Raw genomic sequence first — 27,525 nt, forward strand, 5'->3', positions numbered from 1 at the left:
GCAAGATCTCCGGATCTGTCCCCCATTGAGCATGTTTGGGACTGGATGAAGCGTTGTCTCACGCGGTCTGCACGTCTAGCACGAACGCTGGTCCAACTGAGGCGCCAGGTGGAAATGGCATGGCAAGCCGTTCCACAGGACTACATCCAGCATCTCTACGATCGTCTCCATGGGAGAATAGCAGCCTGCATTGCTGCGAAAGGTGGATATACACTGTACTAGTGCCGACATTGTGCATGCTCTGTTGCCTGTGTCTATGTGCCTGTGGTTCTGTCAGTGTGATCATGTGATGTATCTGACCCCAGGAATGTGTCAATAAAGTTTCCCCTTCCTGGGACAATGAATTCACGGTGTTCTTATTTCAATTTCCAGGAGTGTACGTGGTGAATTCACCTGGCGTTGCGCGTGCGCTACTTAGCGCGTTCGATTCTGCTGTGCCGCGCGCCCTCCGTGGTGGAAACTCGCCGTAACGATATCAATTCGATTGTCTTCCAACGGTTCCATCACAGAGCTACGCCGGCTACAGAGGACACGAAGTTTTTCGACGACTGGATTCCAGGCCGAGTTCAACTGGTAACCGCCGTCACGATTAATAAGAGACTCACTGTCAGACAGCCGTATTTCCACGGATTCATTAATAATAGAACTCCAAAAGTTAGACGTATGGGCCACAATTTTTGTCTCATTGTAATTCATGGCATGACCAGTGGAAATACAGTATTCGGCGATGGCAGACTTACAAGGCTGAAGAAGGCGAGTCTGCCGCTGATGTTCTCCAATGCGATCCTGCACAGTACGCGTCGTTTGCCCAATATTTTAAAATCTGTGTTCCTGTGCAGGGATCGAAGCTGTGAATGCAGACTGGCAACATTTTATGATTTCCTTTGTTGCAAGTATCGGCAGCATTGTAGAAACCTGGGGTCCAATTCCTGTAGGCAGTTCAATATGTTCACAAGGTCTTCTGTACTTTTCGGAGCTAAGATATTCTTCCCAGTAGCTTCTTTTTTTTCCTTAGGATATTTATCTTCCTTTGTCAGAGTCTCTGAAAACGTAACGAATCAACTGTGCATTAGAATGGAACTTATACGATGTTTTGTATTATGGTAACCATAACCAAGTTCACACGCCACAATTGTTGGGTAGATTCTTCTTTAACAAAATAATTGTGAATCTTACTTCAGTGGGTTCTTATATACCCCCTCCGGTGCACAGTTGAAGATTATCTTCTCTTTTATTGTCTTTTAGAACCAATTGTTACTGGCGCGTGATAGCCATGGCTATTTCTTTTTCCATCTTTTCCACTGCACACAACATTAGTGCTTCATTGTTAACCGTATTCTTATAATAAACAACTATTGTAGATTTTCAAGTGTTGACGGTTGCTATCTGTTTTCTGTGTGCGTCGGGTCGGAGCTCATTTGAATAAAGCACCGTTCATTGTCATAGCCACTTTTCAGTCTTCGAAGTATTATTTAATAGGATATAGGTTATGTTATTTAAGTCACTTCCACAATCGCCTTAGGCAAATTCAAACGCAAAACTTAAACGCACTGTCCAGACAAGTAGTGTGATGTAACGTACCGAGATCCGACAAACGTGCTATAAGATATACTTACACTTATTATTCAGCGACAAACACCGATGTAAAATCGACTAAGAGTTGCACCAGTAAGATAAATTGTCGGGAAAAAATAGTAAAGTTTCTTGAAATTACTGCAACCTCCGACTCTTGTTTTGTTCATCAACTTTTACTGTCCCACTACCGATTTCGATTAGTCTAGCGATTCGTCATCAGATGGCACATATTTATTGGTCGTCTGCAGCAATGTGGGAGTCGTATAAAGTTATTAGTATCCGTTGGTTGGTTGTTGGTGCACACAGTATTCTGGAAAATGTAACGAATATTTTTCAGTGACATTAATTCTACTGCACTTAAAACAGTTAGCCCCAGGTAACGCGTTCCAAAAATACTAAATAGGGGCTATGGGACTTTAGCGTCCGGTACAAGTCCTAAAAAGGATAACTTTTTAACATATTTTCCGGAGGTGGTGCCCCACAGCACCTATATATTTGGAAAACGTCGTATAATCCCCAAGATTGGCGATCCTTTACATAAGCTCGAAATTTAGCGCGGAGTTCAATGCGAGATGCATGAAACAGTTTCCACAACGAAACTTTGTCTCAAAACCTTGCAGAAAATCCAAAGAGATTCTGGACGTATGTGAAGTATGTTAGCGGCAAGAAACAATCAATGCCTTCTCTGCACGATAGCAATGGAGACGCTATCGAAGACAGTGCTGCCAAAGCAGAGTTACTAAACACAGCTTTCCGAAATGCCTTCACAAAAGAAGACGAAGTAAATATTTCAGAATTCGAATCGAGAACAGCTCCCAACATGAGTAACGTGGAAGTAAATATTCTCGGAGTAGTGAAGCAACTCAAATCACTTAATAAAAGCAAGTCTTCTGGTTCAGACTGTATACCAATTAGGTTCCTTTCCGAGTATGCTGATGCGTTAGCTCCATACTTAACAATCATATACAACTGTTCCCTCGACGAGAGATCCGTACCCAAAGACTGGAAAGTTGCACAGATCACACCAATATTAAAGAAAGGTAGTAGGAGTAATCCACTAAATTACAGGCCCATATGGTTAACTTCGATATGAAGCAGGATTTTAGAACATATATTGTGTTCGAACATTATGAATTACCTCGAAGGGAACGGTCTACTGCAGCACAGTCAACATGGGTTTAGAAAACATCCTTCTTGTGAAACACAACTAGCTCTTTATTCACATGAAGTGCTGAGTGCTATTGACAAGGGATTTCAGATCGATTCCGTATTCCCGGATTTCAGGAAGGCTTTTGACACAGTACTACACAAGCGGCTGGTAGTGAAATTGCGTGCTTATGGAATATCGTCTCAGTTATGTGACTGGATTTGCGATTTCCGGTCAGAGAGGTCTTAGTTCGTAGTAACTGACGGAAAGTCATCGAGTAAAATAGAAGTGATTTCAGGCGTTCCCCAACGTAGTGTTATAGGCCCTTTGCTATTCTTCTCTATATAAACGATTTGGGAGACAATCTGAGCAGTCGTCTTCGGTTGTTTGCAGATGACGCTGTCGTTTATCGTCTAATAAAGTCGTCAGAAAATCAAAACAAACTGCAAAACGATTTAGAAAAGATATCTGAATGGTGCGAAAAGTGCCAGTTGACCCTAAATAACGAAAAGTGTGCGGTCATCCACATGAGTGCTAAAAGGAACTCATTAAACTTCGGTTAGACGATAAATCAGTCTAATCTAAAGGCCGTAAATTCAACTAAATACCTAGGTGTTAAGATTACGAACAACTTAAATTGGAAAGAACACACAGAAAATGTTTTGGCGAAGGCTAACCAAAGGCTACGTTTTATTGTCAGGACACTTAGAAAATGTAACAGACCTACTAAGGAGACTGCCTACACTACGCTTGTCCGTCCTCTTTTAGAATACTGCTGCGCGGTGTGGGATCCTTACCAGATAGGACTGACGGAGTACATCGAAAAAGTTCAAAGAAAGGCAACACGTTTTGTATTATCGCGAAATATGGGAGAGAGTGTCACAGAAATGATGCAGGATTTGGGCAGGAAATCATTAAAAGAAAGGCGTTTTTCGTTGCGACGGAATCTTCTCACGAAATTCCAATCAGCAACTTTCTCGTCCGAATGCGAAAAGGCCGGCCGGAGTGGCCGAGCGGTTCTAGGCGCTACACTCCGGAACCGCGCGACCGCCTCGGTCGCAGGTTCGAATCCTGCATCGGGCATGGGTGTGTGTGATGTCCTTAGGTTAGTTAGGTTTAAGTAGTTCTAAGTTCTAGGGGACTGATGACCTCAGAAGTTAAGTCCCATAGTGCTCAGAGCCATCCAATGCGAAAATATTTTGTTGACAACGACCTACATAGGGAGAAACGATCACCACGATAAAATAAGGGAAATCAGAGCTCGTACGGAAAGATATAGGTGTTCATTCTTTCCGCGTGCTATACGAGATTGGAATAATAGAGACTTGTGAAGGTGGTTCGATGAACCCTCGGCCAGGCAAATGGCTCTGAGCACTATGGGACTTAACTTCTGATGTCACCAGTCACCTAGAACTTAGAACTACTTAAACCTAACTAACCTAAGGACATCACACACATCCATGCCCGAGGCAGGATCGAACCTGCGACCGTAGCGGTCGTGTGGCTAAAGACTGTAGCGCCTAGAACCGCTCGGCCACTCCGGCCGGCTCTGCCACGCACTTAAATGTGATTTGCAGAGTATCCACGTAGATGTAGATGTAGATGTATAATCTCCTTGAGTTGCTGGTAAAATATTTTACTTACCCAACCAGTTTCAGTCGTCTGGCCATTATCAAGTTCATAGAAGTACAGAGTGTGCACTCCCTAGCACAGTTTTTATAGACTGACCACGTAATCCATATTACGATATGGCGAGAGTGTTCATGGGGTTATCTCCTAGCGATAACGATTAACATTTCGCCTAACATTATTCTGTGAATACTTTAACGAGCATGATGACGGTCAGACGACTGAAACTATTTGTATGAATAAACTATTCTACCACCAGCTCAAAGAGGTAATATGACGTTTTCAATTAATTTTTCAACTCCTAAATACTGGAAATCCCTAACAATAGGAGACAATTGGCAACCCTAGATGAACTCGCGAGGACCATATCACAAGACGATTCAGACGCGCGGTACGCGTTAGCCGGGTGTCTTTGTACACCGACAAGCGGCGCCCGGACGGCGACTCATCTCCGGTGACTCAGAGCAGGCGTCGTACTCAGCTGCGCTAAGCCAGCAGCTACGCGAGCAGTTCCGGGCTCCACATGGCACGCTGCAGGGCCCTGAGAAGCGGCGGCTGCCTTCCTGCTGCGCTGCATTTGCTACTCGTCGGTGTAGCTTGTAAGAGTAGCGACGGATAACAGCTGGAAACTCCTTCTGGCCTTCAACTGAGGTACAAATAGAGCGAGCCGTCGCTGCCTTGAGACAAAGAATAAAACACAAAAACGAGTTCCTAAGCTTAGAACAGGAAATGAGGCAACTGAAAAGGGAGGATCAGGGCTGAGAGGGGGAGGGGGAAATGGGGAAGGAAGATTAGGTTTACCGTCTCCGCCGACATCCAGGTAAATAGAGAGGAGTACTTTGTGTTCTGCCTTAGGGCAGGTCTTGTCATGGGGGAAGCCTCGGCAGAGAGGTCCACCGCATGAGCGTCTAGGGAACTGATTTTAGTAGTGGTTTCCTGTTGCCTTCCATTGATGAAGATGAAATGGTAATAAGGACAACACAACACCCAGTCCCTGAGCGGAGAAAATCTCCGACCCAGCCGGGAATCGAACCCTGGCTCCTTGGCGCGACACACCGCCGCGCTGACCACTCATCTATCGGGGCGGACTTAGAGAGGAGCAGCAAAGATATGTTTCTTTTAAGGATAGGGAAGAAATCGGTCGTGTCTTTTCGGAGGATCTGTTATATGGACGAAAACACACTAGTCGGTACAATGGTGGGTTCTTTACTTTACTCCGGGAAGAGTCCGTGTGGATACTACAACACATAAAAATAAGTTCCCTTTATTACAACATCGATTAGAAGAATTACGTAACTTTGTACAATCCATTTCCACAGGAGTGTCGTGAGTATTTACAACAGCCTCACACATTAACATATCACTTGATACAGGCAAAGTACAAGTCTCTGACTCAGAGTATACGAGGCGTGCTTTTTAAGTAAGTACCGTTTTGAAATTAAAAAAAGACTTGCGAAGATATCTCAATAATTTTATTTCTACATGAAAGCCTGTACCTTAATCTACGCATTGACGCTATTACAGTCTGATTCTTCCTTGTTTACGTTGGGTACTGAGTGTTTAAGATGCCTCCGATAATCGTGAGTCCCGCCTACTGTGAAGTACGGGCTGTTGTAAGATTTCTTAGTGCTAAAGGCCTAAAAGCGATCGATATTCATAGTGAGATCTGTGCAGTTTACGGAGAAAAGATTATGAGTGATACAATGGTAGGAAATTGGGTGAGAGAATTTAAAGATGGCCGCACAAATGTGCATGATGAACAACGGAGTGGGCGTCCTTCGGTCGTTAACGAAAGTTCGGTGCAGGAAGTGGACAATAAGGTGAGAGAAAACAGACTCTTTACGATTTCCTCCTTGCGGGATGACTTTCCTAATGTTTCTCGTAGTGTTTCATATGGCATTGTGACCGAGCACTTGTATTACCGAAAATTGTGCGCACGTTGGGTACCGAAAATGTTTACGGATGTGCACAAAACCAAACGTTTAGACAGTGCATTCACTTTCCTTGAGCGGTACCACAACGACGGTGATGATTTCTTAAGCCAAATTGTTACGGGCGATGAAACATGGGTGGCCTACGTCACACCAGAATCAAAGCAACAGTCCATCGAATTTGAGCATGGGCATCGTTTTGCTGCAAGACAATGCCCGTCCGCGTGTGGCGAATCAGACCAAAGATCTCATCACATCTTTTCGATGGGAAACTCTAGATCATCATCCTCCGTACAGCCCCAATCTTGTGCCGAGTGACTACCATCTGTTCCTGCAGTTGAAGAAACACCTGGGCGGTCAGCGTCTTCAAGACGATGACGAAGTCAAAACAGTGGTGATGCAGTGGTTAACAAGTCAGGCGGCAGACTTCCATGAGGAGGGTATTCAAAACCTGGTACAACGTTATGACAAGTGCTTCAATACTGACGGAAATTATGTAGGAAAGTAGATTAAGGTACAGGCTTTCACGTAAAAATAAAGTTATTGAGATATCTTAGCACGCCTTTATTTAATTTCAAAACGATACTTATTTAAAAAACACGCCTCGTATTTAACGTTAAAATTCTCGTAGAGTTCTGGCTAATATGTTGACCAGACAGTTGGTCTACTAGAAGACGACGCTGTCGTCTTATTCGATGATAGCAGACTGGACTGACAAGGAATACCTTTGACCGAGACTCGAACGCTCGGAAAGGCAGGAAACCATGCTTAGAAAACACTAGATCATTAAAAAAATCAGTGGTTTCTGCCATTTCCATGGAAAAAGTTGTATTCTACCATAACTGACATTTTAATACAGAGAAATAAATAACAGTGTATTAAAACTATAGGAGGGAAATCATACGTAATTCAGTAACGTCAGTCTATGATTATGTTTTCAATCAACAGTACCGAAAACCCTCTGCTTAGAGTAATTATAGGCCTAATAGCGCAAAACATACATTTCCTACACACCTGATAGTGCTTATACAGTCCTCATAGTGCAGATGTGAAATTTCGATGAAGTGCTAAAGACAGAGACCAATGTACACACCTCGCTAAAGCCACGTTTATACCTTCAAAATCACTTTCACCTAGGTATTTTTCAAGTAGTCCAGTACCATAAGCCATACTAATTAGATTTCTAAATGATGTTATGGTTGTGTCAATGGCATAATCTGCATTTCGCCAAGCATATTGCAATACAGGCGTATACTTCGGCACAGAAAATTGACTATAAACCACGGAGTGAAGTTTGTGGATGAAATACCGATCATGTGTCTTCGCTTGTGGTTTGGCATACTACGGTCTTACAAAAACATTAATGCTTCTGATATAGAGTTTATCTTGACGAAAGAAGTAAGCATCAAGGGGTTGGCACAGAAGTAAGCATCAAGGGGTTGGCAATATTTTGTTGTTTTCGGTGGCAATATCTTCAGCATAACAACTTCCATCTAGAAGGGTACGATCTGTAAGACCTAACCAGGAATCCCACAGCAATAGGCTGTTTTCACTTGTTACATGTTCGCCAAGGACTGAAGTTACAAAATGTTTCATGTGTTCTTTAGTAATTTTTCCACTTTTGCTTGCCTCGACGTGAATGTTTCGTGGACTGGTTGTTTCAAGTTTCTTTGAAATATTTGTGTCGAAAGTTCCTTGTGGCTCTTGAAAACAGTTGTAGAACTTGTTTGCTAGTCTGCCTGTCATTGACAAAACCACAAAAGCTGTGTAGCTGTGGATAGAGCTACGTACAGACTGCAAAATACTAGCTGTAGCTTTCTCTGCTCTGAAAGACAGTGTTGATGAAGTCATTTCACACTGGAATGGATTCGGGTCACTGTTTCTTTCTCCACATCCTGCACTGTCATAAACATGTTCACTTCCTCCGCAACCCGTCGTTGGGGAAATTTTAATTATAAGATCTTTAATTACATGTATCTGAAAGTTTTTTGTAATACTTAAAGTTGTGTCAAGTTGGTATCTGAGAAATGTGTAAAACTTATGTCGACATCGAAACATGTAAGTATCAGTGCTGAGCAAAAGAACTGTGTGAAACATTAATACTGAACGGAAATTTTGGAGCACATGCCACACAGCACGAAGTCCATGCTAGCAAGTACATCAAACAACTCGCCTGCGAAAGCAACCCGTTTTCAATTAAATTTATGTATGCTATCTGACTGCAAAACAAATGACTCAGATTAAACTGTTGGCCCTGAATATTGCTAATCTTTATCTTTAGTCTTGGTAGTCTTGGAAACAGTCGCTGTACCAGAAATGTCATTGTAATTACACAGAAAATCAACACAAAAATTAACGCATCTGACTTTCTGACAAAACTGCTTGAAAATTCACAAGATAGCACTTTACTGAAATCTTTTACTGGTGTTAAGCCTCAGAACTGATACTGATATCTTCACAAAACTCTCTGACACTCACTGTGCCTTACAAAGGGCATGAGCTTTGATGGCAATTAAATTTATAGGCATACTCGTGAACACGGAACGCTCATCTGTTCTGCAACCTGTTTCTATTAGGAATAATGATGTAACTGTCAAAAATCAAATTTCTTTTGGCGTACTTGCGATGTATAATGCAAGACGGTATCTTACCAATTTTTATAAAACTGCTTTCAGTACATAACTCGCGATGTGCAATGGGAGTGTACAAACAGTCGTGAAAGTAAATGAAAATAGGGAACTAGTCTTAACTACTTACGAAGGAGAACAAAATCTTTAAGTACTTCATTAATAACTACAATACACCTTTGCGTAAAGTTCTCACACCTAGACACATTAACAAAATGTTTCTTAATATCTCTCTCGTGTACAGTTGCCTTCCTTGATACTTGTTTCAACTATAAGATAAGACCATATGTTGCTTTATAAAATTTCTACAGGAAATTTCAACTATGCGCAATGCTCTAACAATAAGAAATTATACGGTTACAAATATATATACACTCCTGGAAATGGAAAAAAGAACACATTGACACCGGTGTGTCAGACCCACCATACTTGCTCCGGACACTGCGAGAGGGCTGTACAAGCAATGATCACACGCACAGCGCAGCGGACACACCAGGAACCGCGGTGTTGGCCGTCGAATGGCGCTAGCTGCGCAGCATTTGTGCACCGCCGCCGTCAGTGTCAGCCAGTTTGCCGTGGCATACGGAGCTCCATCGCAGTCTTTAACACTGGTAGCATGCCGCGACAGCGTGGACGTGAACCGTATGTGCAGTTGACGGACTTTGAGCGAGGGCGTATAGTGGGCATGCGGGAGGCCGGGTGGACGTACCGCCGAATTGCTCAACACGTGGGGCGTGAGGTCTCCACAGTACATCGATGTTGTCGCCAGTGGTCGGCGGAAGGTGCACGTGCCCGTCGACCTGGGACCGGACCGCAGCGACGCACGGATGCACGCCAAGACCGTAGGATCCTACGCAGTGCCGTAGGGGACCGTACCGCCACTTCCCAGCAAATTAGGGACACTGTTGCTCCTGGGGTATCGGCGAGGACCATTCGCAACCGTCTCCATGAAGCTGGGCTACGGTCCCGCACACCGTTAGGCCGTCTTCCGCTCACGCCCCAACATCGTGCAGCCCGCCTCCAGTGGTGTCGCAACAGGCGTGAATGGAGGGACGAATGGAGACGTGTCGTCTTCAGCGATGAGAGTCGCTTCTGCCTTGGTGCCAATGATGGTCGTATGCGTGTTTGGCGCCGTGCAGGTGAGCGCCACAATCAGGACTGCATACGACCGAGGCACACAGGGCCAACACCCGGCATCATGGTGTGGGGAGCGATCTCCTACACTGGCCGTACACCGCTGGTGATCGTCGAGGGGACACTGAATAGTGCACGGTACATCCAAACCGTCATCGAACCCATCGTTCTACCATTCCTAGACCGGCAAGGGAACTTGCTGTTCCAACAGGACAATGCACGTCCGCATGTATCCCGTGCCACCCAACGTGCTCTAGAAGGTGTAAGTCAACTACCCTGGCCAGCAAGTACTCCGGATCTGTCCCCCATTGAGCATGTTTGGGACTGGATGAAGCGTTGTCTCACGCGGTCTGCACGTCCAGCACGAACGCTGGTCCAACTGAGGCGCCAGGTGGAAATGGCATGGCAAGCCGTTCCACAGGACTACATCCAGCATCTCTACGATCGTCTCCATGGGAGAATAGTAGCCTGCATTGCTGCGAAAGGTGGATATACACTGTACTAGTGCCGACATTGTGCATGCTCTGTTGCCTGTGTCTATGTGCCTGTGGTTCTGTCAGTGTGATCATGTGATGTATCTGACCCTAGGAATGTGTCAATAAAGTTTCCCCTTCCTGGGACAATGAATTCACGGTGTTCTTATTTCAATTTGCAGGAGTGTAGGTCTGTGATTAGCGGAGTACCCTCATTTTCTTTCTTGGGTATTACTGTGACTTCTGCAATTTCCCAGTCTCTGGGTACGGATCTTTCTACGAGCGGGCGGTTGTATATGATTGCTAAATACGGATGCACATAGATTGTCGTTTTTTCCTTGTTCTGATTGTGAGTGGAACAGGAAAGGAAATTACTTACTGTGGGACAGGGTACCCTCCGCCACGCAATATACGGTGTCTTGCGGAGTAAATATGTAGATGTAGGTTTAGAAAAAAACTCATGTAGGATAAAACTAAAACGAAAGAAAAAATATAGAAGGTGTTTCCTTGACGTTGCTACATACCCAAGGACGATGGAGAACAGCAAATCTAGAGTGATCGTGACAGACGGTCATTGAAGGGGATTGTGACGAAAAATATGGGGACGACAGCTTCAACAGTCACTGCTGAAGTGAACGTAGCACCCGCGAACCCTGTCAGCACCAAAACAACGCAAAGCGAGCTCCACAAGCTGGGAACTGCACGGTAAGCTGAAATTCCTAAACCACACATCAGTGATGCAAATGCCCGCGACAGAGAAACGTGGTGCCGAAGCCTTAAAACCTAGACCATGGAGCAATGGAAGTCTGAAATTACCTTCCTTTCTGTTTGGACCTATAATCCTTCTCATAATTTAACGTGTCTCTTGCAGGATGCTTTCCAGTTCGCACTGTACATGGAGCGTGAGTTTCACTGGCACACATATGTTCTAGTTTGATAACTGTTCAAGAGTGGCTGATTGTTAGGGTTCCATACCTCAGTCGGTAAAAACGGAACTTTTATAGGAGCACTTTGTCGTTCATCTTCTTGTCCATCCGTTGAGACCCCTTTTTCTCAGCAATCTGTAGAGGTATCAAGTTGAAATTTATGTTAAATACGAAGGTCAATAGACCCTTGACGATGCGGGAAATTTAAGCTTCTCTGCCAATGAAATCAAAAGATGTCGGCATTTTAGGTCACATATTTTCATACTCACAAAGTCTCTCATCAAAAGCTATAGATGAACTGTCTAATCGAAAGGTAGCTGTCCTGTTTGTCAAAAGGACTTTCAAGAAGTTTTGACCATAATGTTACGGAAGTTGCGAATTTGATAAATGAACTCAACCGCTGTAGCATCGATCTAATCACATCCTTCGTAAGTTTGTGTCTTTGATCAGAGATGTTGGTCACAGAGTTTACTTCTTTTGACGAGAGTAGTCAGTGTGTGTTGGATAGTCTGGCAATGTATTAACGTTTGAAAAGGATGGTAAGTGCCGTGATGTGGTGGCAGCATTTTGTAAAAAGAGATTTTGTGATATTTTTTGAGGAAACATATTGATGAGACTATGTTAGCGGAAGAATGATAAAACCAACTGTTAAGGTTATCCAGTATTTATATACACTCCTGGAAATTGAAATAAGAACACCGTGAATTCATTGTCCCAGGAAGGGGAAACTTTATTGACACATACCTGGGGTCAGATACATCACATGATCACACTGACAGAACCACAGGCACATAGACACAGGCAACAGAGCATGCACAATGTCGGCACTAGTACAGTGTATATCCACCTTTCGCAGCAATGCAGGCTGCTATTCTCCCATGGAGACGATCGTAGAGATGCTGGATGTAGTCCTGTGGAACGGCTTGCCATGCCATTTCCACCTGGCGCCTCAGTTGGAGCAGCATTCGTGCTGGACGTGCAGACCGCGTGAGACGACGCTTCATCCAGTCCCAAACATGCTCAATGGGGGACAGATCCGGAGATCTTGCTGGCCAGGGTAGTTGACTTACACCTTCTAGAGCACGTTGGGTGGCACGGGGTACATGCGGACGTGCATTGTCCTGTTGGAACAGCAAGTTCCCTTGCCGGTCTAGGAATGGTAGAACGATGGGTTCGATGACGGTTTGGATGTACCGTGCACTATTCAGTGTCCCCTCGACGATCACCAGTGGTGTACGGCCAGTGTAGGAGATCGCTCCCCACACCATGATGCCGGGTGTTGGCCCTGTGTGCCTCGGTCGTATGCAGTCCTGATTGTGGCGCTCACCTGCACGGCGCCAAACACGCATACGACCATCATTGGCACCAAGGCAGAAGCGACTCTCATCGCTGAAGACGACACGTCTCCATTCGTCCCTCCATTCACGCCTGTCGCGACACCACTGGAGGCGGGCTGCACGATGTTGGGGCGTGAGCGGAAGACGGCCTAACGGTGTGCGGGACCGTAGCCCAGCTTCATGGAGACGGTTGCGAATGGTCCTCGCCGGTACCCCAGGAGCAACAGTGTCCCTAATTTGCTGGGAAGTGGCGGTGCGGTCCCCTACGGCACTGCGTAGGATCCTACGGTCTTGGCGTGCATCCGTGCGTCGCTGCGGTCCGGTCCCAGGTCGACGGGCACGTGCACCTTCCGCCGACCACTGGCGACAACATCGATGTACTGTGGAGACCTCACGCCCCACGTGTTGAGCAATTCGGCGGTACGTCCACCCGGCCTCCCGCATGCCCACTATACGCCCTCGCTCAAAGTCCGCCAACTGCACATACGGTTCACGCCCACGCTGTCGCGGCATGCTACCAGTGTTAAAGACTGCGATGGAGCTCCGTATGCCACGGCAAACTGGCTGACACTGACGGCGGCGGTGCACAAATGCTGCGCAGCTAGCGCCATTCGACGGCCGACACCGCGGTTCCTGGTGTGTCCGCTGTGCCGTGCGTGTGATCATTGCTTGTACAGCCCTCTCGCAGTGTCCGGAGCAAGTATGGTGGTTCTGACACACCGGTGTCAATGTGTTCTTTTTTCCATTTTCAGGAGTGTATATCACTAGTGACGATTTGCAATAGGATTTTGGAACATACGCTGTACTCGAACATTATGAGTCACGTCGAAGAAAACGATTTATAGACAAAAAGCCATCACGAATTCACATAATATCGTTCTTGTGAAACACAACTACCTGTTTATTCTCACAAGTAATGAATGCTATAGACAGGGGACTTCAGATTGACACCATATTTTTAGATTTCCAGAAGGCTTTTGATACAGTTCCTTACAAACGACTTCTAATTAAACTGCGTGTGTATGGTGTATCGTCTTAGCTGTGTGACAGGATTCGTGGTTTCTTGTCAGAAAAGTCGCAGTTCTTAGTAACTGACGGAAAGTCATCTAATAAAACAGACGTAGTATCTGGCGTTTCCCAGGGAAGTGTTATAGGTCCTCTCTTGTTCCTGCTCTAAATAAACGATTTATGAGACAATTTTAAAATGGAACGGTTCTACTAAAGAGACTGCTAACTCTACGCTTGTCCATCTCCTGCTGGAGTACTGCTGTGAAGTGTAGGATCCGCATCAGATAGGATTCACGGAAGCCACCGGAGAAGGTCAAAGAAGGGCAGCTTGTTTTGCATTATCAAGAAATAGGGGAGAGAGTGCCAGGGATATTATACACGAATTGTGGTGGTAGTCATTAAAATAAGGGCGTTTTTCGCTATGGCAGGCTTTCTCATGAAATTTCAGTCACCAACTTTCTCCTTAGAGCGTGAAAATAATTTGTTGGCACTCACCTACCTGGGAAAAAATGTTTAACATAATAAAATAAGAGAAATCAGAGCTCGTACGGAAAGATGTGTTCGATATTCCCGCTCCGTTCGAGAGTGGAACAGTAGAGAACTAGATTAACGGTAGTTCGATGAACCCTCTGCCAGGCACTCGTGAATTGCGGCCTTATCATATAGATGCAGATGTAAATGTGTGAAATGTACGTTGCCGGAAGCAGAATCGTTCTGCAGTCAGTCTCAAATCTGGTTCTCTAAATTTTCTCAGTAGTGCTCCTCGAATAGATCGTCGCGTTGCCTTCAGTAACTCCCATTTGAGTTCCTGAAGCATCTTCGTAGCATTTGTGCGTTGTTCGAAGCTACCGAAAACAAATCTATCAGACGGCCTCTGAATTGCTTCGATGTCTTCTTTTAATCCTTTACAGATGACCTACACTTTCCTAAAATTCTTCCCAATGAGCCGAAGTTGACCATTCACCTTTCCTATTACAATACTTGCATGCTAATTTCTTTTCATATTGCTTTGCAACATTACGCCTTGACTTACCTGTGTCAAGCAGCAAACTACCAATGCTGTATTCGAACATTATAGGTTTGTTTATCCTGCTCATCTGTGTTACCTTACATTTTTCTGCATTGAGAGCTATCTGCCAGTCATCACACCAACTAGACATGTTGTCTAAGTCATCTTGTATCCCCCTACAGTCACTTACCGCCGGCACCTTCCCATACACCATGGGATGATCAGCAAACAATCGCAGAATGCTACTTACCCTTTCGACCACATCATTTATGTATATAGAAAATAACAGCGGTCTTATCACAATTGACGCATTCTTTACTGATTTTATTTCAAAGATCCTATCGTCATAACAATTATACAACATACTTCTCGAGTTAGTTCTCTTACAACATGCTATGTCTGTTACAATATACTCCATTTTGATGACGTAGTAGTAATGCTTACTACAGTGGATTTCAATTAGGAGAAAATATATTGTAGCTTAATGTTAGAGTCACAGTCCTACGACTTTCTTTAGAAAAGTGGTTAAGACAGAGCGGCTGTTACTGACGGCAGCAAATGCTGACGTGTTTGAAACCAGTTGTCATTGGCATGGCATAACACTCGTCTGCAGCTGGTGTCGGTTAGAATCTTTTTATAACCAATGTTCTTGTGGTGTCTTACATGGTTGCCAGTGGTACACCATTTCTTGCAAACACTTTGGATAGTCCGCATTGATGCATCAACAGATGAGTCATCTTAATTCACGTTGTGGTCAAGGGCACGTCCAAAGGCGGTAACTCCTTTCTGCCATTGTGTCATGTCTCCACCTCACTCATCTTACTGCGCTGATCCCATACAATCTCCAGGCACATGTAATATTTGTGTTGTTTGTTATTTCGGACATGTCTGAAAGAACAGACGCACGTATGTATAAATAAGGCAAGATCCCTACACGGCAGATACGCACGAATCTCGAACTCTTACGGCAGGGCCGGCCAGAAATTCTGCACGCGAGCGGTGCTCCTGCACGCGTGCAACTTCCGGGACACAGTGTGCAAGCCGCAGCCGTAAGCGTCCATGTAGTGCATGTTCCTACGCACAGATGTCGCTTTATCCACTTGCTGGGATACTCTGTACCGGTGCATTCTAGTGCTCTTTCCACAGCTTGCAAGCTAACCATGGGAAGGTATTTCGCGCATTAAGCATTTAAAATACTGTCACAGTCTACTCATTGAGACGTCTACTTTTATGTTAACAGGTTAACCCAGTAAGACAAGTCATACAGTTAACAACCGTGGGTTTTTATTAAGGCAGCTTGACTGACGGCACGTAAATACTGTAATGACACATTCCGACGCAGAGACACACAATACCTTAAAGGCTGCGCCAAAGATTAAATTGAGAGGCATGTAGGTTATAATCTTTGTAATGTTCACATTGGATTCTCTTTTGTTTCATACTCGAAGAAGGAGCTAAGGGACACTTTCGATTGATGCCTCGTGGAGGATGGACGTAATTTTTGGTGTCTGCGGAAAGGCAGCCATATCGTTAGTAATTATGGTTTGTGCGACGAGCAGAGCAAGTCTTATTGTCTTGTGAATAAAAAATAGTGAGAAGTATCGAAGTGTTACGAAAATTATTTAAAGCAACGTAGCATTGTATACCTTGGTTTCCACCGTCTTCGTGAAGTGAACCGATGGCGACTGATGAATTAATATTGTGGCAGAAGGACTAATTCTACGTCTAAGGTGAGAACTCTGATTAAATCAACAATGACGTAGAATTCAAAATGTAATTAATCGGAATGGTAAATTATATTACAGGCATATTTCACGCAGCACTGTATTTGTCCGCATTCAAGCCGGTCAATACAATCCGTAAAAAAGCCTTTCAAAAATTCTAAAGTTAAAAAACACAATAAAATCAAATGTTTTTTTATTTATTTCGCCACACTGGCGACCGCTGACAGGGACAGTGCTGGTGGAACAAAGAGTAAGTACTTGATTGTTGTGCTACAAATGTACTTGTACTAATTACTGTTTCTCTGTTACATGACGCACATGGAAAATGACGAATAAGGTGAAACAATATTAACTGTATAAACGGATGGCACAATAACCAGAAGGAACAAGGACAAGGATTTACAAAACTAACGTAATCGTGAGTGACGCAGCTCAGCCGGAATTAAGGTAGGAAAGCGCAAACGCATGCAGTGGCTGCACCTTGGCTTAACTCCACTTAAAGCAGAACCTTTTCCTTTCCATATTAAAATCCTGGTAGTGTTTGTGGCAACACACAATTACACTTTGATAATTACTTTTTTATGTTCAACAATCGCAGAATTAGAAGACGTAGTGCGCCATCTTGTAAATTTCCGACGCGCAACAAATAACAATCGCGAGATATTTTTATTAATTCAACTGCGAGAGAATTTGAAGATTTAGATTAACAGTAAAGTACAGATAAAAATAATATCTCCACAATGGAATCGGAGAACTTTAATTTGACAAATGTTCATGGACACCTCACCGATTCTGACAATAGTGACGTAAATGATGACGCAATTAGTTTTTCAGCACAACATAATGTAGAAGTAAATACAATTCAATTGCACTCCACAGGGATTAACAATAACGAACCACTTGCAAATGAAACCTTGTGCACAGTCGATGAAGCATCGATTACCAGATCAGATGAAAATATTTCGCGTGAAATCAGTGAACCTAGCCCGGTTTCGATTCAATCAGACCGTGGCAGAGAAACAATGGCAACAAATAATGGCATAAATACAAACACACAAGCTTCGTCAGTTACGCTTGAGGCATTATATAGTCTGATGTCAAACGTGAGCGAGCAATTATCAGTCACAACACAACGAGCACAAAACTGGCGAATCTAGAAATCAGCCACAACACAACGAACACAAAACTGGCGAATCTAGAAATCAGCCAAAACACAACGAACACAAAACTGTGGAATCTAGAAGTCAGCCACAACACAACCAACACAAAACTGTCGAATCTAGAAATCAGCCACAACATGACAAACACAAAATTGTCAAACATGGAAATTGGGTTCCAACAGCAGTTTTCAAGTGTAAACACGCAATTTGAAAACATGCACAGACATTTCGATCAACGCTTAAATAAACTCACCAATGAAATCTATCAAAAGATCGAAGACAAAGTCATCAAAACCGTCAATAGTGTATACAATGTATTGGCAAATGACTTAGAAAAGAAATTGTCAGATCTTACAAACAAACAGGAACAGGAACTGTCAGAAATAGTAGAAACACACAATCAAACACAAACCGTACAAAAAGAAATACATGAAAACGTACAGGCTATTCAATTAAATTTAACAAGAGTACAGTCCGCATGTGAAGAAATACCTGACCAAGTTAATAAAGTTAACGAAGAAGTCGGTTTTCTGAAACAGGAGACTCGACGTATCAATGCGGACATTATCAAAATATATGAAACTTTAGAAAACGGTAATGTAAATGAATCAATAACTGACCGGGAAACAAAACTTTTTGAAAAATTAGGTAATGAAATCAAAGTAGCCGAGGACAGAATACGCAAGGAAATTGCTGGTAGACTGAATGTTTCAAATGACTTGCCTACGTCAAGCAGCAGGCAGCGCGACACTTATTCGCCCGTGCCAGATTATGATGTCAATAACGCAGAACATCACGCGCCCAGTCCGGCGTATGTGCACGCACCGGCACAGGCAAACAATGACTATTCGCCAAACGCGGTGCTGCAACAGGCAGTAGGCGTGTCGCCTTGCATCTCGACGATTCTAGTCGATGAGAGCCTGTTGAAACATAGACAGTTTCCAGTTTTCTCCACAGAATTCAGAAAAACTCATCCAGTCGTATTTGTAAGAGCATTTAAAAATGTCTTACCAAGAAACTGGACTGAGGCACAGAAGATTAGATATGTAGTAGGCTTCACACAAGGCGACGCACTTTTGTGGGTCACAGACATGGCTGAACAGTGCGTCACCTACGAACAATTTGAACGGGCTTTCTTGGAGAAATATTGGTCTGCTGGGGTCCAAGAAAGACTGCGACGTGAGGCATTCAACCCACAACCGTTCAACCTCAAAAACGGCGGGTTGAGAAAGTATTTCGAAAAGTACTTGAATAAGACGCGCTATGGGAACAATCCAGTACCGCACGTAGATGTTCTCAAAATTCTGAAAAACAGACTACCCGCGAACTTACGCGAAAAATTGGTAACCATACCGGAGAACGACCTTGAATACTTTCTTTCCGTGCTTGACTCAATTGATCTAATATACGAAGAAGAGCCAAGCACAAGTAATCGGAATGAATATTCCGGAACCAATCAAAACAACGGTAACGGATATCATTTTAATGGCAGTGGACAAAACCCACACAGTTGGCATCCGTATGCGACAAGGCCAAATAATTGAACCTGGAATTACGGAAATCGGAGGAATTCGGCGCCACAGAGACGTGAAGACCGAAGGTATAGTACAGATTACGGTCCACGCCGGCATGGAAATCATAGAAATCACGTGAATGATTGGTCAGGCCCGCGTGATGAAAGGCGGCACACAAATGAAAATTACAATAGTTACAGTAATAGGAATGACAGACCAAGGAGGAATAGCGACGGCCGGTCGCAAGAAAATGTTGCACGCAGCGGTCCGGAAACTAATTGGCTACAGAATAACCACTCAGTACACTTTGTAGAGGTAACGGACAGTACTGAAGCAACGCCTTTGTCTCCCCCGGTAAACAACAATCGGTCGTAATGAGCCCCCACCGGCCGACCGATTTGACAACAGGGGGCACAAACAAGCACACATTACATCTTAGACAATTATTTTAAGATATGATCAGGATGCGACCGTAGAAGATGATCTATGTGAAGAAGAGATGAAAGCACCGGACAAGGTAAGTGACCTCGTGCAGGCTGTAATAACAGCAAAGATAGTAACTATAATTACCAACGTAATTTTAGATACAGGCGCATCTGCGAATATTATTTCTAACAGTTTATTTAAAGAAGTTTCGAAAGCATTAAAAGGACCAGTGTTGCCAACGGAAAATTGTAAAATCTTAACAGCTGTAGGTAACAAGTCAAAAAGTATTAAGTGGCAGTTGTTGTATGATGGCCCTTTCATTATAATAGACAAACCTCACCCAGGATGTTATCTGTTAGGTAACACACGAACGGGCAAGGTGAAAGGGTTATACTCCCACAGGGATATCAAGGAATTTTTTCATTAAAGGTTATATGTTATTTTAGCAAAATTGAAATTATACAACCTTGGATCACATAGTAAAATTGCTGCCATTAACCTAAGAAACTTGAGAACACGAAAAAAAAAAAATAAGTCCGGTGTTCGTAGTTTAATAAGTACATTGAAAAAGACGGTCAGTTAGTGAAAAACATGCATTAAACTAGAAAACATAACTGAAATTTCAGTTAAACATCGAAACTAGTAATCAACTGGGGGCATATGCCAGCTGAACAACGCATAGTTAACCACACCTAATGAAACATGTGTTACTGTGAGTCTTAACACTATAAAATAAACCATACTGTACTTTTGTAGTCTAACTCAGTTATTTAAGAGAGAGGAACGAAGACAAATTAGTGCGAAGGTCAGAGTTTGTTCGCTTGAGACGAGCAACAAACCACGCGTCGAAGTTGCAATCCAACGCTCAGCTCATGAGCACGCGATAGCTGCATGTCAAGACGAGGTCATTGGCCGCGCTGTAGGCAGCGAGCCGGGGAGAAATCTTCCCCCTTCCCTGTCCGATCAGCTGAGTGTATACAAAGCGCGAAGGCGCATGCGCTGACAGCGGTTTCACATTAGATAAATCATGGAATCCGGCACTTTCAATATTGAACTTACAAAGACGTCGCTACAATTCAGCTCCCGGTAATACATCGACCTCCCAGCATGGATCGAATGCGCAGCCACAGACGTAACTCATGCATATTGTACGTCTTTGCCGCCGATCAACATCACTGGCGCCTTGTTTATCTGTGGCTGCATGCGCAGTGGCGCGGTCCGCGAGTTTAAAAGGATGGAGCGAGCGCTGGAGCGTCAGTCGTACGGCTCTCTCTGAAGATGGCTGAAAGGTATACAGCCGAAATATTAGAAGAAGAAGCAGAATTCATGCGGCTGCATTCCCGAAACTTAATGGAGCTATCACGAATAATGTTCACCAACAATGCAGAGTTTTCCCTGCGCCTACAGTCCAGTCGTGATACATAAGCGCGCTTGCGCGGAACGTTTAAAAGTTTTGAGACCACTCTTACTATGAGACACAGTGATGAAAGCCATTCAAAAACAAGAAAGAAAATGGTACACTAGTCTTGTAAATAGTAGTTTAGAAAATTTAATTATAAGCTGGTACTACGTAATAAAAGTGAACATACAAGTACATACTGGTCATGGACGGTATTGTAATATTATATTATACTGAGTAAAAAATCTTAGCTTGTACGGAAGGAGAAAGAAAATAGAAAAAAATAAATAAATTATGCAGATAGATAACCGGAAGAAAGGCTATGTACACGAGAACAACACACCATTACATATAGGGAAAAAGCAGCAAAGAGATAACGCATACATTTACATTACACAGTAGCTAGAGATTTTCAGAATGAACAACAAGGTAAACGTGTGAATTTTTGTGACTAAGGAAAAGAATGACACAAGCTTTAAAATAGGAAAATAATAAACAGATCTATGCAGCGTGAGTAATGAACTGAATCGCTCTCAAAACAAATACCTAGGATTTATAGAGAGAGAAACACATTAACGTTAGGAAACACCTAAAGCACTCAGCAAACAACTTTGTAGAATATATAAGCTATACACGAGGTTACATGTACGAAAGCTAAAGTGTAAAGGAGGAAAATATGGAATGATTGCGCATTAATGGACCGTAAGGCTGTTATGTATATAACAAGAAATATTTAGTTGTAAGTATTATTAGTATGAAGGGACGATGCTCAGCGTAATGTTTTTGATCTAGTATTTAAGAAAGAGAGCACTTGGCGACTTCCAACGAACCTTATTCATGATTTCAAATAACATTAAACTACTGCAAGGTTTCCTACAACTAATTCTCGGTGCCCTCAGTTACACCCACATAATTTCTGTCTCACTGACCTCCGAACAGAATCATAACCGCAGACCTCTCGATGATCACCTGTTATTTCAATACCATTATTGCTATATCTTTCATCAGTTCCGTCTGAAATCTGCATAATAACCGACAATTAGATGAATTTTATGTTTTATCGACTTCAACTGAGCGTAACCCTTCACACATTAAAAAAAAAAAAACTAAATGTAAGTATACATTGGAACAATCGGTTTAATGACCAACTTTCCTGATAATAATGTAACATGGAGCAGAATGAGGCAATAATGCACAGTTAGTAAACAATAATTTTTGATTATGAAAGGAATAAATCCAAACACGTTTATCACTGGTCATGAGAAATGATAATCGAGTTGATGTGTCTCATCCATTTCCTTAAGGACATTTAGTTTTGCTTGCCGGTCTTCACTGTTGAGTACACTACACTCGTCTTTGTGAAATGTATTGTAGTGTGTTTCAATTGAAAACTTACGCTGGCCGCCTATTATTCGGCGGCACAGCAAACACTGTGAGGTTTCACCAACGGCTACAAAAAAGAATTGCAGTTCCTAGTCATTCTTAAACGACTGGGAACATAGATCTCCCGTCCTTTGCTTTTTCACTGTACCTGCCATTTCTCAGTACTTCTCTGTTAAGGTTACGGTTACCAGGGATAAACGAGACTGGGTATGTTGCGCTCTTGCTTGTACCACATAAACAGGGAAGTGGAGCCGCCGCCGTTCATTTAGGACACATGTCTAATAACAGATGCCGCTGTCGCTCGCTGTCGCACACGTGCGCACATGCGCAGCACTTCCGCACGTCTGCACACTGTGCAGCGTTTGGCCGGCCCTGTCTTACGGGAATCGGCGAGATGCCGCGACTAAGGAAGCTAGTAAGCAGGGCACGGCATCAGCAGTGTGAGGTACAAGTTAAGAATTTGAGGCTAGCGGCAGGCGTGCCAGGGCAGTCCGTACGGCTGTGGTGACCACTGTGTCCGGATGGGATAGTGGTCAGTAAGCAGGAGACCCGGGTTCAAATCCCAGTCTGGCACAAATTTTCAACTTGTCCGTTTGATATAAATTAGTGCTCACTGGCAGCTATTGTCTTTAATTCCTTTGTGTCTTCAACACACCAATCCACTAACATGTCTTACGCCACATGTGAAGGGACACATACTCGTAAAAACACAAATTTGCATAGCATGGTAGAATGGGAGTCCTCAAGGTTGATGTTCAGCCGCCAGTTTGTAGCTTCTTCCAAGTGGACACCACTTCGGCGACTTGCAGGTCCATAACCTACCCCAACAATCCTATAGGGGAAAGGCGACCAGCAGATTAACATGGAATCCGAACCACGTGTGGTTCCTGACATCCCTTCACATCGTTGAGAGGCGAAGGCTAACGTAAAGACAGGCTGAATAATTCCGATAGGTTTGTTTATAAATAAATAAATCTTCTGCTACCAGTCACGATTTTTCTTTATTCTAATTTTCACACGACGCGTTTCGAGAAATCATTCCCATTTTCAAGTAAGTTTTTTTGTGTGTATTAAGCCAGTTCTTTTAATGTTTTCAGTGTGTGTGAGTCTCCTTCATTTCGTTGACTTTTACTGCAATACGTAAGAAACACGCAAATTTTTAGTTGGATATCAACTCTTTTTGTGACGTTAGTTGCGAAATTTAGAAGGATTTGTATTTATAGTTTTCTAATGGTCCATTTGTGCAGAGTCTCACACACACTAAATATCACGCACAACTTGTTGTACACTTTACGTATCGAAAATATCTTACATAAACAAAAGAGTTATAAAGATCTTCTTACAGGTAGTCCACAGAGATAACATTATAGATCTTCCACAGATTATGAGATGCTTTGGTACAGAGGTTATTTATCTTAACAATTTGGCTCATAAATTACTTATATTGATTTTACAGTTGTGCTTATTTCTATGTTTTACTATTTTTATTTAAGTATATTATCGAAACATCTGAAGAAATTCACTTATTCACTTTCAAGTGTTTCATTTAATATTTTATCTTCATATTTTCTGTAATGTGAATATATCTCCAGCTCTTCGAGCAAATCCATTTTATGTCCTTTATTTAGCCGGTGGAGTACATTGGCATTTTGCTCTATTTTTCCAAATGGGTGTCCTGTATTATGTATGTGTGTTGCTATTGCTGATGTAATGTGTTTGTTGTGTGCGTATGCTCTAATGTGCTCTGTGTACCCGGTGTTGAAATTTTGGCCTGTTTGTCCTAGGTAGAACATGGAGCATTCCTGGCATGTTACCTTGTATATTCCAGAGTCTGAATATGGATCATGATTACCCTTCATACACTCCTGGAAATGGAAAAAAGAACACATTGACACCGGTGTGTCAGACCCACCATACTTGCTCCGGACACTGCGAGAGGGCTGTACAAGCAATGATCACACGCACGGCACAGCGGACACACCAGGAACCGCGGTGTTGGCCGTCGAATGGCGCTAGCTGCGCAGCATTTGTGCACCGCCGCCGTCAGTGTCAGCCAGTTTGCCGTGGCATACGGAGCTCCATCGCAGTCTTTAACACTGGTAGCATGCCGCGACAGCGTGGACGTGAACCGTATGTGCAGTTGACGGACTTTGAGCGAGGGCGTATAGTGGGCATGCGGGAGGCCGGGTGGACGTACCGCCGAATTGCTCAACACGTGGGGCGTGAGGTCTCCACAGTACATCGATGTTGTCGCCAGTGGTCGGCGGAAGGTGCACGTGCCCGTCGACCTGGGACCGGACCGCAGCGACGCACGATTGCACGCCAAGACCGTAGGATCCTACGCAGTGCCGTAGGGGACCGCACCGCCACTTCCCAGCAAATTAGGGACACTGTTGCTCCTGGGGTATCGGCGAGGACCATTCGCAACCGTCTCCATGAAGCTGGGCTACGGTCCCGCACACCGTTAGGCCGTCTTCCGCTCACGCCCCAACATCGTGCAGCCCGCCTCCAGTGGTGTCGCGACAGGCGTGAATGGAGGGACGAATGGAGACGTGTCGTCTTCAGCGATGAGAGTCGCTTCTGCCTTGGTGGCAATGATGGTCGTATGCGTGTTTGGCGCCGTGCAGGTGAGCGCCACAATCAGGACTGCATACGACCGAGGCACACAGGGCCAACACCCGGTATCATGGTGTGGGTAGCGATCTCCTACACTGGCCGTACACCACTGGTGATCGTCGAGGGGACACTGAATAGTGCACGGTACATCCAAACCGTCATCGAACCCATCGTTCTACCATTCCTAGACCGGCAAGGGAACTTGCTGTTCCAACAGGACAATGCACGTCCGCATGTATCCCGTGCCACCCAACGTGCTCTAGAAGGTGTAAGTCAACTACCCTGGCCAGCAAGATCTCCGGATCTGTCCCCCATTGAGCATGTTTGGGACTGGATGAAGCGTCGTCTCACGCGGTCTGCACGTCCAGCACGAACGCTGGTCCAACTGAGGCGCCAGGTGGAAATGGCATGGCAAGCCGTTCCACAGGACTACATCCAGCATCTCTACGATCGTCTCCATGGGAGAATAGCAGCCTGCATTGCTGCGAAAGGTGGATATACACTGTGCTAGTGCCGACATTGTGCATGCTCTGTTGCCTGTGTATATGTGCCTGTGGTTCTGTCAGTGTGATCATGTGATGTATCTGACCCCAGGAATGTGTCAATAAAGTTTCCCCTTCCTGGGACAATGAATTCACGGTGTTCTTATTTCAATTTCCAGTAGTGTATTATGTATTAGTGTTTGCTGCGGTTTATTAGATATAGAAAACCCAACTTTTACTCTGAGACTTTTGAAAATATTTGCGATCTTCTGAGATACATTGCCTATGTATGGAATACTAGATATACAATTGTTTTTCTCTTTTTCTTCTGTGGTGCAGTTTTTACCTGGGTTTTTCTTCACTTTGTCTAAGATTGAGTCAAACATGGAAGCATTGTAACCATTGGCAACTACAATCTTTTTCACTGGGTTTATTTCTTGTTGCATATTGTCTTGGTTCAATGGTATTTTTGTTTGCCTGTGCAGCATTGACCTGTATCCTGCCTGTTTATGGACATTTGGGTGACATGAAGTTGCAGGGATTGTGGTGTCAGTTTGTGTTTTTCCTATAAATTTTGAATGTGCATGTGTTATTGTGTCTTGTAATATGTCAACACCAGGTACACAGAGCACATTAGAGCATACACACACAACAAACACACTATGTCAGCAATAGCAACACACATACATAATACAGGACACCCATTTGGAAAAATAGAGCAAAATGTCAATGTACTCCACCGGTTAAATAAAGAACATAAAATGGATTTGCTTGAAGAACTCGAGATACATTCACATTACAGAAAATATGAAGATAAAATTTAAATGAAAAACTTGAAAGTGAATCAGTGAATTTCTTCAGATGTTTCGATAATATACTTAAATAAAAATGGTAAAACATAGAAATAAGCACAACTGTAAAATCAATATAAGTAATTTACGAGCCAAATTGTTAAGATAAATAACCTCTGTACCAACGCAACTCATAATCTGTGGAAGACCTATAATGTTATATCTGTGGACTACCTGTAAGAAGATCTTTATAACTCTTTTGTTTATGTAAGATATTTTCGATATGTAAAGTGTACAACAAGTTGTGTGTGATGTTTAGTGTGTGAGAGAGACTGCACAAATGGACCATTAGAAAACTGTAAGTACAAATTCTTCTAAATTTCGCCACTAACTTCACAAAAGGAATTGATACCCAACTAAAAATTCGCGTGTTTCTTACGTATTGCAGTAAAAGTCAACGAAATGAAGCACACACACACACACACACACACACTGACAACATTAAAAGAAATGGCTTAATACACACAAAAAACTTACTTGAAAATGGGAATTATTTCTCGAAACGCGTCGTGTGAAAAGTAAAATAAAGAAAAATCGTGACTGGTAGCAGAAGATTTATTTATTTATAAACAAACCTATTGTTTCTACACTTGCAGGCTTTCAAAAACCATTTGTAATGGATCTTATCAGATGAATAATTCCGGTGTGTGACCGGGGTACGGCCAGCCTCTGTGACCGAGCGGTTCTAGGCGCTTCAGTCCGGAATTGCGCTGCTGCTACCGTCGTAGGTTCGAATCCTGCCTCGGGCATGGATGTGTGTATTGTCCTTAGGTTAGTTAGGTTTAAGTAATTCTAAGTCTAGGGGACTGATGACCTCAGATGTTAAGTCCCATAGTGCTCAGAGCCATTTGAACCGGGGTACGGTCTCGCGACCTTGCCGCCTTCAGTCTCACAATTCACCACAAGACGGCCAACCTAAACCAACGTCCAGGTGACCACTTGGTATCTGTTCTACATCACATGTGGTGCTCCAAAGGATCCAGTGTGCTCATTTAAGGGGCTCACTATGTTTCGTCCTTGGAGCTTAACTTCCTTTCACTTGCCCCGCACGGTGAATCCGAGAATCTGCTACCATTTCCTGGAACACACGAAGATACATTTTTTGCTTGTTATTCCTCATAGGCACGTAGAACTAACAAATGTTACATCGCAAATTTCTATTGAAACTGCATCA

The sequence above is a fragment of the Schistocerca cancellata genome, chromosome 8 (genome assembly GCF_023864275.1).
Source record: "Schistocerca cancellata isolate TAMUIC-IGC-003103 chromosome 8, iqSchCanc2.1, whole genome shotgun sequence".
Taxonomy (NCBI): Eukaryota; Metazoa; Arthropoda; class Insecta; order Orthoptera; family Acrididae; genus Schistocerca; species Schistocerca cancellata.